The sequence below is a fragment of the Myotis brandtii genome, unplaced genomic scaffold (genome assembly GCF_000412655.1).
Source record: "Myotis brandtii unplaced genomic scaffold, ASM41265v1 scaffold461, whole genome shotgun sequence".
In the NCBI taxonomy this organism is placed as follows: Eukaryota; Metazoa; Chordata; class Mammalia; order Chiroptera; family Vespertilionidae; genus Myotis; species Myotis brandtii.
In genome coordinates this window covers 1,550,163-1,555,714 of record NW_005367626.1, presented here as the reverse complement: position 1 = coordinate 1,555,714, position 5,552 = coordinate 1,550,163, and positions in this window count along the sequence as shown.

Genomic DNA, 5,552 nt, shown 5'->3' with positions numbered 1-5,552 from the left:
GGGGATTAAGGAGGTTATGTAATACTTTCAACAATAAAGAATTATTTTTTAAAAATTAACCCTCTTTTCTTTTAAAACAAACTAGCATGAGTTTGCTCACTGCTGCTCTTTAAGCATTCTTGGCCTTATCTACAATTTCTTAAAAGTTACGAGCCATTCACACTTTTGAGCATATATCTAAAAGAACTGAAAGCAAGATCTTGAAGAGGTATCAGTACACCTATGCCCACAGCAGCCATTATACACAACAGCCAAGAGGTGGGAGCAACCCAAACGTCCACTGACAGATGAATGGCTAAACAAAATAATGTATATTATTACTATTATTCATCCTTAAACAACAACAACAAAAAGGAAATCCTGTCACATGCTACAACAGGGATGAACTTTGAGCTCCACACAAAAAGACAAATGTGGTATGATCCACTTAGAATGGTGGTTACCAGGGCGAAGGGTAGGGCATGGGGGTTGGGGGAGGAGCCTGGGGAGCTGTCAATAGGAACAGAGTTTCAGTTCTGTGAGAGGAAAGAGCTCTGCAGATCTCTCACACAATCATGTAAATACCTTAACACTACTGAACTGTGCACTTCAAAGCTGTTAAGATGGTACATTTTGTTACATTTTTAATAATTAAAATTTGTGATCATTTTTTTAAAAATTTACCAGCCAGTGTTTGGCAACTGGACCATGCCAGGTTGACAATGGTAAAAACAAGGTAACATTTTCTTACAAAATCTGAGGCACGGTCTCCCAATCACTAAAGCTCATTTTACCCTTTGAATCAGGATAGTCTTCTGGGCACATGCAAGACAAGAAGTAATTGAGGAGTCGAATTCACCTTTTCACCTGTCCCCATCCCCCTCCCCTCTGGCAACCATCCCTTCCATCTCTGTTGCTATGAGTCTGTTTTTGCTTTGTCTTCTACTTTTTATTCACCAACTTATATCAATCATCAAGCCTAAGGAGTTGACTTATCTTTTCTACCTTTTATCATGAAGTCCAGAAACTGGTATTTGTTCTTCTTCATCTTGTTAGAGCAGGAGGGAAAACCTATCTCTCCTCTCTCCATTACCCTCCCCGCCCCCCACCCTCACACACTCTCTCACATACTTTTATTCTTCTTAAGGATTTGGACAAGCCTCTATTCAATTTGGCTTTAGATTTCAATAAACATTTATATTGATTAACCTCCTCTGACCATGTATACTATAGCAGAAAACCTTTCCCCTTAACTTGGCATGTCCTTTCTAAATTAAACTTCCCCCAAACCAGACTCTGGAGCCACAGTGTTCCTTTGGGGATGCTTCCCTTTCTCTGCATCACACCGATGCCCTCGTTCTCTTACGGGAGATTACCTGGGATGAAGAGAGATGCATTCAGTTTTTCAGAACTTTCTAACCCTCTTAGCAAGCTTGCCTTTTAGTCTCCTTAGCAACCAAAAACTGGAAATAATGAAAAACAACTAAACCTGTAACAGTTAGAATAGACTATACTTATAAAACCCAATATACTAAATGTTATAGGAAAAAAAAACAAAATTATATATCATGTATTTATATGACTTAATAAAGAGATGCTAGCCTTACAAAGGAAGCTAAAAAAAGAATGTACTTTGAAGTTTCCCCAAATTGTCTGTTTCTCACTGTACCTTGTTCTCCAGCATCCAAATGTCATACTGCTTCTGGGACAATGACCTTCCCTAGAAAATAAGCTCCCCAGAGAAAGGGTTAGGCTTTGTCCCCAGTGCCAACATGGTGCTGGGGACACGGCAGACAGTCACTAGTCGGATGAACTCAGAATGAGGTGCAGAGCTTTGGTTTCGTAGGACTAGCTTTTCCGAGATGTATGAGTGCCCAGCAACTGCATTCCACATGTGGGGAATGTACACCTCCCTCACATGCGTGACTAGGAAGGCAGGAACAAGAAGATCGGGCACTGGGGCAGGAAGGAAAAACAGCTCTTGACGTGTAGTAAGTGCTTCACATTCTAAAAAGGAGGTGAGATGGTGGAATTCAAAGAGGAAGATGAATGGAACCAGGTGGTGATCCAGGGACCAGTGGCAGCGCCCACCACAGAGATAACCCTCTTCGAGGTGACCAGGTGTGCAACCCCATCCTGGGGAATGGAAGTCTGGAAGGTAGAAAAGAAAAAACAAAACAGAACCCAGAAGCGTTAAGAGAATCAAGGCGGATGTGAGTTTACGCTGGGTGAACAAAACAGAACCCAGAAGCGTTAAGAGAATCAAGGCAGGCGGATGTGAGTTTACGCTGGGTAGGCTTCCACGTCCCCACTGTAACATGGGGTAAGTAAGCCTCCACGTCATCACCTCCCAGGCATGATGACCACGTGCAGCCTCGCTGTGAGAGAAGCTCACGGACACAGCTCCTTTGCAGAGCTAGAGCCTACACAGACACCAAACCCTCCCCGCAGCTCAGCGTCCTCCCTGGCAATTCCTACTCCTCCCTCCCTCCTCAGCCTGTGCTCCCACCCAGCCGCCCGCCCCTCACAACAGAGACAAAGAGAAGACCACCCAAGCTACCTGCAGGAACGACACTCCCCAACTCTGCCGCAGCTGGGAAGAGAGTGGGGAGACGGGAGCCCCCAGGTACTGGGCTCTGGGCACAGAAGTTGTGAGTATAAACAAGAGCGAAACAGTAAACTAGAAGGGAAGGAAGAGGTCAGCCACGCGAGGCCTGATTTCCATCGGAACAAGGAGACCTGTGCTTTTATGCCTTGGCACCAAATTCATTCCAGGACCTGGCTGCGGACAATCAGAAATGATCTGTACACACTTGCAATCTTCAACTCCACAGAGAGAGGTGACAAAGATCCTCCAGTGGACCAGACTCCAGCTGGCTCCTCTGAGTACTCTCCTCAACCAGGCCTCAGCCTTGCCCACAAAACCAGACTCTCAACACAAATGATTCTGTCCACCCACCTTGGCCCCACACTAAGAGACTTACACAAACACTAACAGTTTCTAACAGCTCAAGGCCTGATCCTGGAAGGACCACCCTCCCCAAGTGCCTCCCTGAGAAAGCTCAAGGCTCCAGAAGAAGTCACTGCTTGTTCTCGCCAACACCCACCAGTGGCCCCTGACTACCAGGTCTTAGAGGATTTGCTAGAAAGGGCTTGCAACTGTGAATCTTCCCTCTGTCCCTTAAGATGCATCTCCTATAACTAGCGGGCTCTTCCGGAAGGATCTGCAAGCCTCTTCTTAAATGTAAGCAGCAGGAGAGACAGGTACGGCTCTGCCTCCCCGGCTCCGTACCACCGCCAGCGCAGACACAGCGGCCTCCCCAGCATTTACACGGCCCAACCTCCGTGATCGTTCCCTTCCCTGACTCCACGGAGTCCCTGCTCCTCCCCTCCCTACTCCCCAGTCCTGCCTTGAAAACGTAGTCACCTTAGTGCAAAAGTTCAATTCCGTTCATGCTGGACCCTCTCCTCTACTGCAATAGTGTAAACCAGTGGTTCTCAACCTTCCTAATGCCTCGACCCTTTAGTACAGTTCCTCATGTTGTGGTGACCCCCAACCATAAAATTATTTTCGTTGCTACTTCATAACTGTAATTTTGAATCGTCATGTAAATATCTGATATGCAGGATGTATTTTCAGGGGTCGCAACCCACTAAACGAATTAAAGCCGGTCCTAGTGCTTTCCTTTGGTGAGATAAAGAAGAAGAGAGTGCAGGGAGTGACAGGCAGCGAGACTGGCCCCTGGTCACTGTGACCTCAAGTGTTTCCCCAAGGCTGGGGAGGAGACTCCACCCTTGACTTACAAGAGCTGTGAAGAGTGAAATGAGAGATATGGCATGAGTTTAGGATCATGTCGGGAATAGAGTAAGGGCTCAGTAAGTAATTCCTAAGAAAGCTCACAGGAATAAACCTCTGGGAGAGTTCATGAGAGCTATGCAAGTGGGCAAAAACCTAGGACGGAGTAATGTAAAACATTTGAAGAAAAATAATTGCGAAGTCAGGAGATATGCTCCCAAGTGAAAGCAACTTCATCCTAATTTCTCTGCTCTTATATATGGGATAATGTCCCTTTAAACAAGCTAATGAAACCACTTTCTGAAAGCAGGCAGTTGCTAAGTGTTGCCAAGGGATACAGGCTAAGCTTGTGGGTAAATTAATCATTGTATGCAAATTAAGCAAAACACCAGATGAGCACTGTCTGCAATTAGCTCCCTATCAAAAGAAAAAAAAAACAACAGAGTAATACATACTTCGCAGATTTCTTTTATTTAGCTGCTGAAAAAAGAATTTGCAGGGCATCTAACCTGATCTCCGTACTCTGCAGGAGGGAAGTCTTAAGCCTCCAGAGGTTAAATGACGTGCCCCAAGTCCCAAGGCAATTAGTAAGTACACTGGACCTAGAATCTACAATCACCACCCCTTGCTGGTTCCTCATAGTAAGAAGTTGAAAGAAAACATAACATAAACCTAGAAAATATCCCCAAAGAAGACATGAAATATGGGTTACAAGACATCAAATTTAAAACAATCTGAAAAGGAATTTAAAAATCTGAGACATCAATCCTCCCCCACCCCCAAATGCCCTGGCTGAGCCCAGAGCAGAGAACCAGGGGAAAAACTGAAGCGCCTCCCTTGTTACGAGCGAGCGCCAGAGGGCATGTAAAATGATCTTCTCAGCACAGCATCTAAAGGCAGGATCTAAACTCCTTCACCTGAGAGAAATCAGCAATCAGAGAAAAACACAGATCCTTCCAGTGGTCGGCAAACTGTGGCTCGCGAGCTACATGCGGCTCTTTGGCCCCTTGAGTGTGGCTCTTCCACAAACTACCGACTTCTGGGCATGGGCCACGAAGTTTCAATCGCACTGTACATGCACGCCCGCACATGGTATTTTGTGGAAGAGTTCCCCTCACAAGGGGCCAAAGAGCCGCATGTGGCTAGCGAGCCGCAGTTTGCCGACCACTGCTTTAGGCAAAGAAAGAAAGCATTCAGTAAATATTTCTGAAAAGACTTCAATCCCCTTGCAATCCCAAATCTCCAAGGACTATACTATAAGCAGTACTTCATTGCTGCCATATAGTGGTAGGAAGCCTAAATTGCAAGAAAAATTCTTTTTTTATTTTACTTCTCAGTTGCAGTTCACATTCAATATTATATTGTACTAGAGGCCCGGTGCACAAAAATTTGTGCACTCGGGGGGTCCCTCAGCCCGGCCTGTGCCCTCTTGCAGTCTGGGACCCTTCGGGGGATGACCACCTGCTGGCTTAGGCCCGCTCCCCGGGGGATTGGGCCTAAGCTGGCAGTCAGACATCCCTCTGGCAGCCCGGGAGCCCTCGGGGGATGTCCACTTGCCAGCGAGGAGCAGGCCTAAGGTGCAGTTGGACATCCTTAGAGCTCCTGAGGAGTTGGGAGAGGCTCCCACCACCACTGCTGTACTGGCAGCAGTCAGCCTGGCTTGTGGATGAGCAGAGCTCCCCCTGTGGGAGCGCACTGACCACCAGGGGGCAGCTCCTGCATTGAGCGTCTGCACCCTGGTGGTCAGTGTGTGTCATAGTGACCAGTCATTCCCAGT